Here is a 14,286-nt window from a genome sequence, read left to right as displayed (position 1 = left end):
TATTACCGTTCATAAGAATAAATATGATAGATATACCTTTATAATTTTTAATATTCATAGCTTGTCAAGTTTTTTTTTTACGAATCTATTCTTGGTTTGAAAATATTGAGATGTTTCGCAAATCGCAAGATCGATTGACATCTTATGAGTTGACCCAAGCTGTTGTTTTCCAAACATCGTTGTTATCTATTGTCCGATATGCGTGCTGTTTGTCGTCTTACATCTATTTTTTCCAGACAAACGTCATGGATGCCCGACCTCTCTCGATTCATGTAGGTATATGAGATCCGTGAGATCACAACACACCTTTCTGCAATATTATCTTGGAATCTTTGACGCGCGAGCAACAGATAAGATCGTTGCTGCACTAGTATAGTCAATATCTACAAAGTGTTTCCGAACATAAAACGGAGATGATCGACAGAACGTATCGTGCCGGCGTGAGAATTAATTTTTTTCTCTTTGGTAAAATGCAGACGCTAATTGCATTTCTTTCATCGCACGCGCAAAATATTATTTCTTATTGCCAGTATATTAAATGATTAACAAATGTGGTTAACAATGTAGTTTTACCTTTTTTATGTCTCTATTAACGTATCCTTAATCACAAAAGTTATTATTTTATATAATATAAAAATTTGTCTGTGATATGAAATAAATTTCATGAAATTTCTATATATTTAGGTATATGATGTTTTTATACATTTCGCGTAATATGAATAAACAGTATTAATTTTGAATGTGTTCAATCTTCTTAACAGTACGAAAGAATAAGTGTTTTTCTTATCCACGAATATATTATATTTTGTATAATATAATCATTAATCCATCTACGCTGAAAGTTTCTTCCATTTAAGACGATAAAAATTTTTACCGTTAATTTGCGTACTCAAAAAACCATTAGCCTTGCTTTTAGTAGCAGCCGATAGAAAATAATTAAATTTGAAGCGTACGTGAAGGAAAGCGGCTTGGACAGCGCTTCTGCACGTGCGAGTTTATTACGTTTTAAAGGTGAAAGGTGATAAACTAATTATATTATAAAATAATTCCTGCATAGTTAAAGGGAGATTTCAAGATTATACGTTTTGAAAACTATAGTGTGATTCATGTCTTTTTATTAATTTAGGATGTAATATTAACGAATAAATCGGAAGAAATTTTGCATTGTAAAATCTTAAGAAAGATTAACGTCTATTTTAATTTATGAAAATACAAAATAAAATAGTTTATCAACACAACATATAAACATTTGCCATAAAAGAGCCAACACAAGTAATTCGTGTGTAACAAAAATTCTTTAATATGGACTTAATTAAATACATAAACGTTTCAACCCTATATTCGGGTCCTTATCAATATGAATCTTGGAGACAATGATTGTATATAAGATGTCATTAAAATATTAATTCTTGTTCATCTAAATGAAAGTTTAACTGTAAAGAGAAAAAAATTTTTTTCCATGATAAAAGACAACGAAATTATAATTATTTAAGATAGACAAACCATTAATAAAATCAACTAAAACTCACATGATTGTCAAGATTAAAATGTCGATAATAAACACATATTAAAAATTATTATTGTAAAATTCCATTAAACTGCTCAGTAAACTGCAGGGCAGAAAAATATGAAGAGACTTTATAAAGTTAAACATAAAATAGAGTGCCAAATTTAATATAATACTTACATGAAATATCATAGGAATGTATAACCATAATATGTAAGAGATGTTATTCCTTACACAAAGAACTTTAAAATGACAGAGCTCTGAGCAGTGTGATGGAAAATTACATCCAAAGTCAAAAGAAAAAACAAAAACATTAAAACGTTAAACTACAGGTATAATTATAAATTAAAAATACTAAAACAATTTAAATCAATTATAAAAATAACTATAAATATAAATATAAAAATATTATGGAAAACAGAAAGATTAGAAACAACAAAAATCAAGAAAACAATTCTGCATATAAAGCGTTCAGATTTTGAGTATCATTCTTAAGATTTAAACCATTATTTTGCATATTAATATGAATCATTTCAGAAATAAGTCTCTTATTAAAAGATTCCTCCTTATCCAGAATACGTACCGAATCCCAATTAAAATCATGGAAAGTTTCTAAACGATGTTGTGTTATAACAGAATGTTGAGAAGTATTCCTGTTAATATGATTTTTATGTTCTTTAATACGAGTTATTAAACTTCTGCCAGTTTGTCCTACATAAGAACAATCACAATCATTGCATTCAATCCTGTATACCACATCATTAAGAAGATGATGAGGTAATCTATCTTTTTGTACTTTAATAAACCGACTGAGCTTGTTAATACCCCTATATGCCATTCTCAAGAAAGGCACATCCCTTAAAAATTTGCCAATCCTATCAGATATTATAGGAATATATGGAATAACAAAATATTTATTCCTTCTTTTTCCGTCAGTAATAATATTTGCATTATCGTTAGTAGTCAAGTCCTTAAAATCTTCAAATTTTTTGTGTAATCTCTTTTTTATAGTTGAAAAAATCATATCCAATGGATATCCATTTTTAAGAAGTATCTTAATGACCATGTCAAAATTTTTTTGGTGAAAACTAGGGTGGGATAATAACAAAACTCTATCAATCAAACTAATTATTATCCCAATCTTTTGACTTAGAGGATGCCAAGAATGAAAGTTAAGAAAACGGCCTGAGAAAGTTGGTTTATGATACCAATCTGATATGATTTTATTCTCATTTTTTATAAGAACCAAGTCCAAAAAACTGTTTATATACAATAATAATATAAAATAATAAAAATTCTTTCAATTTTACTATTTATTTTTAAAAAAATTAAATTCGTCTATCATAACAAATAGAATACTTTTTATACTAATGAAGATATTTCTTTATTAATGTGAAGAAAATATGTATTACATATTATTTTATAATTAAACAACAGACTAATTTATGTCTGACGGAATAATTAATTGTCTTTCACTTAATTATATAAATTTATGTTAAATGTTATGTCATATAAATCAGTAAGTTGTTGGAAATGATTTGATTTCGGAAGAATATATTCATTACATTTATGTTTCTACATATAAGTTTTTAAAGATGAGTTATGATCTTAATTACAGTTAGGATTATGGCAAAATTTATTAAACAAGACATGTATATTTCATTTTATCATGAGAAATTGTTACATGGTAATTGCTCCCGGAAGTGCGAATTGTCTTCGTCCTCTATAATCAGAGAGAAACAGAAATTTTATATAACTGCCGTATATACTACGCAGCGGTATAAAGTCATTTTCTTAACAGTAAGCTACGATTCGTGTGGCGCAACTTTTCGAATGCAAAGTTCCTATCAAACTTTTTCAATTTACGAACTGCTCGATAAACTGAACTACGCTCAGATGATTTTTAGTTTTTACTGAATGATTAGTAAATGCTGAAAAACAATGCACATACAAGTACAAGTTCTTATAACAAAATGTTTCTTTTAACATTATATTACAAGATATAAATAAATATAGTTAATCTGCATTTACTTTTTTACAACAAATAAAAAATAATATTATACTTTTTAAAAAAATAAGTCAAAATTATTCAATAAGTTTATATGATATTTTACTTTTGAGAAAAATGTTTTTAAAAATCAAAAAAATATTGAAAATATAAAAAATTTTTAAATATATATAAATATATTTTCTGGCATCATTTTTTATTGCAGATATTCTTATATAATTTCTGCCATACTCCAATTTTTCATATTATCTTGTTTCTTAAATATATGTTACGTTCAACCTGCAAAATTTATCTTTGTAAACATCGAGTCGTATTTCAAGCATAAAACTTCGTGTTTATCAGAATTAATTCACAAAAACACTGTGTAATCTATGTATTCAAATAAGAAATATCACAAGAATATATCACATCGTGCAGCTGTTTATTGCGTTTTGTTTTTATAACAAATCGTATTTATAAGATAACAATATTTATTTTTTAATTTATACAATTCACGTAATTTATACTCCATTCTGTGGAAGAAATCTGCATGTCCAAAACACATTCACTGTCAAGACGTTCAACTTGGCAATTTTTCTTAGTCGTCGTTACTAACTTATTGTGGGTGATATGAATTCCCACGATCATACAATTCTATCTTCGCACGAAACACTTTTTTAGACAGCTGAGAAATATATTCAGGAATCTCACTTCCTGTTCTTTCTCTATACAACAATTTTAGAGACTACGAGGTTAGGTGTCAATTAACATCCAAGTTAGAAAATCTCTCATAAGTGTTGAAGAAATGACTTAATATGAAAATATTATTTGAAGACATTTATATGAAATATGAATATACATTGTTATACTGGATGATTAAATTAATGCAATTTTAAGTTATAAAGCTGAAATTCTGAACTCAAATAAAAAGAAAATATTTGTAATAAATAAAACGTAACTTTATACTATGTTTAAATTTAAAGCAACTATTTTTTCTGTATACTTACTTTGTAAGTGTATTTTTCAGAATAAATTCATGAAAATTGAATTAGACTTCTCAGAAAGGTGCTAAGTCATAAAAATTATTCTCCGAATATTACGTATATCGACCTCTTAGTCGGCGTACTCCCCTTAGGTAGACGTAGATTCCCTCACACAATAGATTTATTCCTTCGAAGGGTGCAATGTGATATATATTTTGGTGCACAAGGTATAATAGCGGTTTTAGCTTCCGAGAGATTCTAAAGCAACGCAGATGCGCAGAAACCGTTGGCATCTTGTATACAAAGGGAAGACACACTCGCTACCCTTTAGAAATACGCTAGAATGGGATTCAGCAACCGTCCCTCAAGATATAATTTTTTAAAATAATATCTCATACACATATTTATACTTATATATGATATAAGTTTACCGATGATAAACATAATTGTTTATCATTTATGCAGGATCGAATAAAAGTTCTGACATGATTGTACGTTTTCCGATCGCGTGGTTTCGCTCGGTAACAATAATAAGTCATTTCTGCGAATGTCATATGTGTTCACATGCGACTTCTATATGAAATATAGTACGCCAAAACAAGGAATAAAGTATTGATCAAAATAATGTGTATATATATGTAATATTTATGTAATGTTACATATATTATACAATTGAGTGATTTATCATTCGCCAAAGAATAGTCAAACTAAAAACAAAAACACGTGTTTTAGGAATTACACAAATAACGTGCTCAAGATGTATGTGTATATATATATATATATAGAGAGAGAGAGAGAGAGAGAGAGAGAGAGAGAAATATGCAACTTTCAATGATAATTATATGTATAAAAAAAGAAATAACATCATATTATCGTTGTAGTTAGTATAGAAATTCTCAAATATGATGCAGCAAGATGTAATATCGAGAATAGAAATAAAAAACAAAAATAAATATTTAAATTAATTATTTCGTCTTAGAAATATAGACATTTTTTATAATTACAAAAATTAAATACATATAGTTAATATTGTAATTTTAATATAATTATTGCATTGCTAATTATTGCAATGTTATACGCGATATAAAAATGTTTAATAAATATTTATCAATTTAAAATTAAATATTTTTGTTATCGTGCACCGATGGGGGAGCCTTATTTATAGAAGCGACTAGAACTCGTAGATAAGTGAAAAACATTTTTATTTATCGCTATCGCGAGTATTCTGCTTATTTGAATGCGATAAGGTACTTTGAGTAAGACTGAGTAATATCGATACTGTGATATCTTTTATTTTCCGTGGTCATAAAACCTGCTTAATGCAAGCCGGAAACGTAGCGTCACCAAGCAGGTTCTAGAACAGGAATCGCGCGGTGTGCACGGTAGCACAATGACCGAAAGATTTCCTTTTGCCTTTCATGTGATGGTCACGATTGACTAGATTCTCGGTTACAGTTCATATCCATTATTAATGACACCATTTAGATATTTAAATTATATGAGTCTAATAAAAAAATAGATCAAGTTTTACTAATATTAACGTTATAATTAAAACTTTCTTGACATATACTGAATTTCATAAAATTTCTAAATTTTATCATTTTAATGAAGTTCAAAAAATATATTTAAATAAATTTATGTATAATTAATTTAAAAGAATATATAATATTGTAGCATTTGCACCTAATAGAATCAGAAACGAATACTTAGAGATGTGTTTTCACACATTTTATTACACAATTTCCACGCTCATAAAAAACAGGACAATTAATTTATTTGAAACAATTTGTACCACACCATGTCGCTTAGACCGTAAGATAATCATCTCTATGACTTTGTAACATCTTCAAGAATCACTGAGAAGAGACCGTGAGTTCCGAAACGTTCGATTACATTTTTTATTTTAAAAATATTATCTATATTCTTTATATATTTTTATTTTTATGCTGTACTAACATTGTAAACTTGAAATTTATTTTACAAAAACATCTTATTATTACTCGATTTAGACCGAATTTCTTTATACTTTGCGTTGCAAAAATGAGTGAAATCTAATATATTACATGAACAAATATCTGCAAAGAACAGGTGTGCAAGGTAATTAACAAACAAAGCAATCTGAAGACACATTGACTATACATTTATTTTCGTAGTACAGAGCTATTAATCTCTGTAATGTAATCTCATACATACATATATGTATATGTGTATATACGTGTGTTTAAATGTATATGTAAATTGTTGCGTGTTTCACGCATATTTCTACGGATCCTAGTCAGGGAAGTCAGACTAAACGGAAGAACTTGGAAGTAGCTCAATGGTCATGCTCTTATAAAAAGTTCAAAAGATTATCTAGAGTAGGCTACGGGTAAATCTAATAGGAAATTATAACAAGGAAGTCGGTATAACGTTCGTAATTTCGTAATCACGCGCTCATCATCTATAGCTACTATTTACAAGGATCGTACGCGAAATTGCTGAACTTTTCACCTTCGAATGGCAATCGGAATCTGCGTGGGTCGAACAAACATAATGGGGTGTCGCGAATCGGTACAAGAAAAAAAAATAACTACAATTGAACATAACGACAAGTTGTAATTTGATTTCTGTATTCAGACTTCCATCTCTATCCTCCTCGGAGGACTTTGTTACAGTCGTTTCGGTATGTTTAAGTTCGGGCGTATTTCTATCAAAGGTTTGTTCCTTTCAATGTATTATACAATAGATTAACTTTAATCTTAGTTTCATTTATTCTTTCTCTAATTTTAGAACTATTAGAAGAAGACAAAGAAAGTAAGTTGAGCCGAGATTAAAGTTAATTTACATTTAGTAGAAATGGACATAATTCATATATACAAAGAAATTTTTGGAGCAAACTCACAGCGGCTTCGCGGACGATTCGCTATTCTACTTTAATGAGATATCTGATGCCTATCGCAACGACAGCGTCATCGCCTACGTAATATCACAGACAATTGTAAATTATCTCATGACGACGGGTAATTGTGACGACACAGAGGCTTTATTACATCGATTTTACAAACGGCTTTATTCGACACGATTCCCCTAAGACGTCGTCCATTTGCGCTTTCGTAGATTCAAAGATTATATTCCCTAGTTACTCTTGTAGTTCTTCAAGTCTAAAAACGTGGTTTTTCTTATCCTAATTATTCGTTAGCGTTAAGAATGTGTTCCTCAAAAAATATTCTTGCATATAAAACAAATATCAATAGAATTATATGTTTATTAATAACCTTTTTTGGATTTTCTGAATTTTTACATTTTCATTGAAAATCAAATAGATGATTATGAAGTCAAAATCATTTTATCGATGGTCAGAAACTTAAACAGATCCTGATCTCGTATTAATAACATAAATATTAATCGCGTTCGTTCTTCGAAATTATTTAACAGATCTGAATCTCAACAAAGATTGCGTAAAAACACGATTAAAGTCAAATTTTTAAACTAAACTGACGCATTTCTTAAAAGGGAACCGATGGTTATACATTTATAGTATAAGTTATATCTTCACGGTGTTTCCGTTCGAAAAAAAAAGGGCACCGCCACGGGGTCGTGAACGCGAACGAAAAGGAAGCGTGGCCGGCGCTCATTAAACATTCAACGAGATCAGATCCGAGCCTCTCGATCCGGTTGCAGATAATAATTGGGTGCTCCCAAGGCCTCTCGTCAAGGCGCTCGGGGGAAGCGAAGCGCGAACGAAAGGAAACGGAGGCGCTCCCTTCGCGGTCTCTGACACCGGAGACTGCCGTCTCGAGGCTTCGCAGGAAAGGCCACGCATCCTGTTAGCCGTCGGGTGCAGATCGCGAACATGGCGGTTGCCAGGTCGAAGTTAACGGTTGTTCCAAACGACACGAAGGCAGTCCCGCAGGAAAAATGCCAGTTGTTCCTGGTCCTCTCTTCCTACCCCGTCGTCCTTCTCCTTCTTCCTCTCTCTCTTTTCTCTCCTCTTTCTCCTCTTGCTCCGCTGCTCCTCATAGCGCTCCAGCTCTGGTTGGAACGTATCCTGGGATTGGTCACAGCTGGCCGCGATCGATGATGCTGGCTGCTAGGGTTTAATGCCAACATGGCCTCGCGACACGACCGTCACTCGAATGCGATGATCTGCAGCGTGCGCAATAATGATGACAGCCAAGAATCCGAGCAGATCCCCTCGGGATCTCTCGATCGATCGCTCCTTGACCCGGACACTCACGGATCTAACCGATCCGATCGGATTCAGACCTGGCCTTTCAAGCGTCAGGTTCCTTTCAAGGTCTGCCGGCTTCGTGCCGGTTCTATATAGGTGCATGCACGACGGAGCCCGGAAGAGCACGTTTCTGGAGGAAGAAAAGAATACAAAAATGCACCGGTACATCTCCACACTTGGTATAATTCGCCGAGATTCTGCACACGGTGATGTTCTCCCATGTCTTCCTAACGAGAATTCTCGTATCCGGGGGGGGGGGGTGGGAGGGAGGGGAGTATTATACACCTCGAACAGTCCTCGCGGTAAAGAGAATCGATGATGATCCTCCTCTCCTCGGACTTACTTGACTTGGCTTTCGGCCGTTCGCCGCGTTGACACGGCTGACACGACGCATAAATGCGATCCTATACGGAGATCTCCTTTAGATCTCCTCCTCCTCGACGATCGGCAGGCTGCTGTGATGCATCAGCGGACTGGTCCTAGCGGTGAACGCGAGAATCCAGTAATCCAATTCGCTCCTCTTCTCCATGAGAAAGGTCAAGGGAACCGGTAGATCGCCGCCCTTTTGTCTCACGAGAAAACCTTCATCTTCGTAACGCTCCACTATCGTATTCCTCAGATTCAGTACGCCAAGGGGCTGGCATATCTTCTTCTGTGGATAAATGACGGCGAAGTGCTCCACGCTGGTCCGATAGACCTTCACCTGCACACGCTGTCGATGACCGTTTGGCCCGATCAAGGTCATGTAACCACTCATGTTCTCGGTATTCCAGCATGAGTCCACGTTCGAGTTCTTCAGATTCGACTGGCTGTACCGCAGGAAGTTGGAGTGCGATATATCGGCCGGCATCCTGGCTTGCTCTGCTCCTGCTTGCTCGCTTTTTATCTCTTGTCCTCTTTCTTTCTCCCTCGTTCGCCTTGACGACGACTTTGCTTTACTTTAATTATCGTGGAAGGTCGCTGAACGTTTTCCTGTACGCGAGATCTTACACGATATCGAAGCTGCCTCGGCGAAAATGAAAGGAAACTTTTTCGGAAAGCGCGATATGTCTCGTTCCTCGTAACGCTACGAAACACTCTGATCGATCGCACGCAGAGTACTGTCTGTGGAAACTTTCACCGCCACTATTTATAGAGACTTGCGGCTCGGAGGTGCGCGTTTGCGCAGTGGCTGATTCGGCTGCTCCGAGAGGTGCCGTCGTAGCCAAGCACAGGTCTCCTCCGCGACGTTTCTGTAATACGCGTTGTACACATCGTAAATCTGAATCGTAGCGAGTGGCGTCGATTGAAAACGCTATACGTCATACTTCTCCCTCGAATAGCGCTTCCGCAACGGAAAAACGCCGGATTGTCTTTTTGCGTGTTACGACTGTGTTACGTTCGGGAAGACGTAACACACTCTCGTCCGGCCCATCACTTCCATAATTATATCCTGAATTGTTTTTGATATTAATGATGCTCTCGTATTTATGTAAGCCACTTGTGTAATTTATGATTGAAAACTTGAAAATGAGCTTGAATCTCGTGATAGATAAAATTTTATGACATAATTAAAATAATGTAAATTAATTAATATTAATGTATTTATTAAATAAAGAATAAAATATACATCGTCAGATAAGAATATATATAATATTAAAATAATAAAAGTAAAAATATATAATAAATAATTTATTTAAGTCTTAACATTACTTACATTGTTTTCCTTATATATATATATTTTAAATATTTTTAATAACTATGGTAAATAATTAAATTTTATGACTATGTATTTATATATCATATTGTATTACAGATTATTCCAAATTTAATACACTAGGAAAAAAGTCAGGTTGCATCAATTCGAATTTTAATGAAAAAAATGGACAAATTGAAATTTTATAATAAAATCTAATACAATTCTAGTCAAGATAATCAGATGTCAAGTTAATATGACCAGAATTCGGATTGATCTGAATCTACTAGTTCATTTTTAACTAGAAAATTTTCTCATTGTAGAATATCACAAAATATTATTAAAAATATAAAAATGTAAAAAATTGTTTTATTATTACGTTTAAGTATCTGTAAATATTTTATGCAAAAACTGATTTAATTTTTTGTTTGCTTCAAATTTTATGGAAAATTGCGTATTGTACTGTTTATTTTGCAAATGTAAGAAAACATTATAAATTAAATCAAATGTTTTATATGTACTAATTATTAGTAACTAATAAAACTAATAAATATTCGTGTAAAAATTCATTCCAATCTACATACTCGATGAAAAGTTATTATATTAACCTAAAACTGCAGCAAGGTATAGTCATCGTACAACACAAGCAATTATATAAGCCAAATTATTTTGCTTTTTGCAATTAATCAGAAAGTATTCAGGACTAAAGTTTTGTTGACTTTTTTGACAATTTTTTTGACTGATACTTTTAACTCTGATATACCTAAAATATAATTAACAAAATATAATATAACTAAAATATTTTTGTTTGTTACTGTGTTTCGTGGAACTCTGCTTTCTTATAGTATAGCTAGAGGGAAGAGTGCGGAGAGAAAATAATATAATATAATAATAACGAATTATTATATATATGTATAGTATTATTGTATAGTAGATACATATTATATTAAAAGAGCAAAAATAAATATGATACCTACCTCATAGTCGGTGTAACAATTATTCACCTCATACATGCCGGGTTAATTATTTTGATTTTGCTGACATCATTTAATGTTTCTTTTATTTATAAATTGCAATTTATACAAATATTATATCTATATATATATTATATAAACATGTATACCACTTTATTATCATAACAAGACGGTGCTGAATTGCAAGAGTAACGTGTTTTTGGCATCACGGAATGACGTTGGATAAAAGATGAATATGCGTCACGAATGCATGGAATGCATGCAATTCGTTGTAGTTCGTGTTGCGCGCAATGCATGCGTGGGACACATTGCGTTGCGTCGTTGAAACATATTATAAAGCGATAATATGTTGTGTGACGATAATTCATCCATTGTCAACGGTAAGATAAATGCAGCGACGTAATCTAATTCTCGCGTTCCTTAGATTTTTAAATGCTATTTTTTCTACCAGCTCGTTTTCTTATAATACTCTTATAATACAATAGCTACGCATAATTTGTTCTTTTTTAGTATAGCTGTCAGTACTGACATTCAAAGGCAATATTTTTTTCCGTACATTTAGCGTATAAAACGCTATTTACAAATCAAATGACAAGTTTAGTATGATAAAAGTATTTCTAAAAACGATTATATTTTGCAATAACTGACGTCAATTACTACACTAAAAGAATATTTTAATTTCAAACAAGTTTTAATTGATTAAAAAAAATAATTTTTTTAAAAAAGCAATATGTAATATTTATTTACAGTGAATATGTATTTAAAATATTCTTAAAACAGAAAGTATTTATTTAAATTTTCTTATATAATTAATATAATTTCGATTCTTCAATATTTTTTCTATAAATTTCTTTAAAAAATTTTTACTTTAATACTTTTACTTGTAGATTAATTAGAGAAATCATATTGTATAAAAAATTGATATAATATCTAAAAGTCTAATATCTAATAATTATATCTAATAATTATATCCAAAAGAGTGGAGATAATCTTCATATCTATATGGGGCGTCCATCCAGGAAAAATATGATCAAAGTACGTTCTCCTCAAAATCACTCCATTTTTATCTGAAATATTTTGTTTTAAATATAAGTAAAGTATTAAAGGTCTTTAAGAATATCACTCTGTGTATATATATATATATATATAATATATACAAAAAATGCTAAAACAATAATTACTTAATAATAAATTGATAACCGAAATGGATGTTGAGAGTCAATGCGGTGATGTGCGCAAAATACAAAAAAATATTATATATTTTAGTTATTACAAATATCTTAAACATATAAAAAATTTTTGATGAAAAATCTATACAACCAATAAAAATTAACTAAAATATGTATAAAATATTTTGTATAATCTTTTTCGCAATGTTTTCTTCTTATAATAATTTGTGTGATATCACAATTTTTCTCATTAATTGTATTTCAATTATTTTAGATATCTTTATACTAACAATAAGTAAAATATTTTTCATTTTGAATTTCTCTTTTGTCGTTTTTCATTGGGAATATCTAAACTAATAATGTTGCGTACGTTTTAAATGAAAAATGATGACGTATTTATAAGCTAGGAAATAGGAATGACGTCATGCTTTACGGAAACTCTTTGACGCGTTACATCGAGCAATGCTTGTTAGCAGTTTTAGCACAAAAAGAAACAAGACACGCTATGTATTAACCAATATACAATAATACGCAGGGTTGCCGGGAGCGGGTTTAAATAACGATAAAAACGATTTTCCGTTTTGCTCTTTTTCTCTTCCCTTATCATATAAACGAAGACTATAAGTAACTATAAAATCAATATAAAAAGAAGATTTATTTTATAGCATATCTTTTATATTAAAATTATACTCTACATGACTTAAATAATTTTCTTTATGCAGCAGTGTTACAAAACTATCAAAAGATATATGACGAGACATTAAATGACGACACACTCGAGAACAATTGCACGCTAGAATAACTATATATCAAAAAGATTCCGCGAGACATTCATCAATATATTATACATATAAATAAGTACACAGCTTTTCCATGAAGATTTATTGTATACACACGTGGATGTACTGATGCAATTTATTTAGCATACATATAAGTCGAATTTTATTTATATATGTTCGAAATAATAATGGTTTTACTGAAATATCTAGACACGTTTAGACATCTAGATACAGATTTAAAAATAATTTTGTTGTTATATTAAAATAATTATGTAGGATATTAAAGTTAGAATATTAAAACTTTTAGCATTATTGTTCATATTTAAGTGTTTTTATTTTGATATGAACGTAATTATTTTGATATCTAATAAAACTGTTTTTTCTGTGTATGAATAAAAAATAATTTGACCAATTACCAAAAAGTATTATATTTATAATAAACGTTAAAATGCAGAACACTTGCAGACATGTTTTTAATTTCTCATTGTATCCAAACAATTTTCGAAGTATTACAAAGCAAATATATTACTTCCTCAACAGTACAAAATTTGCAACAATATTGCTGTAACTTTTGTGCTGTTGGAATTATGATGAATATTTATTAGTTATAAAAAATTACATTGTAAATATACATCACAAAATATACATGTCTGACATGTATCTAAATATTAATTGTAAAAAATTAAAATAATAGCTTATTTGGAATAAAATTTTATCTGTCCACGTAAATAAAAATTTATTTCAGTGAAATTATATTCTTCTTACAAATTTTTAAGTACTTTTTTCAGTGTACTTCAACAAAATCGTTTTTCTTCCGTATTTATTGAAATAAAGTAAAAGAGAAATATTTAAAGAAAATGTTTGTCTATATTATTTTATAATAAATCGTTTGTATTGAAATCATATCTGTTTTGTTTATTATAAATTTAATTTAATACTATCTATTATTACATTATTTGAGTATTTAACCAGACCTCTTATATTCTATATAAAGCATCTGAC

The sequence above is a fragment of the Cyphomyrmex costatus genome, unplaced genomic scaffold (assembly GCF_001594065.2).
Source record: "Cyphomyrmex costatus isolate MS0001 unplaced genomic scaffold, Ccosl1.0 scaffold112, whole genome shotgun sequence".
NCBI lineage: Eukaryota > Metazoa > Arthropoda > Insecta > Hymenoptera > Formicidae > Cyphomyrmex > Cyphomyrmex costatus.
Note: the sequence above shows the minus strand (reverse complement) of the source record.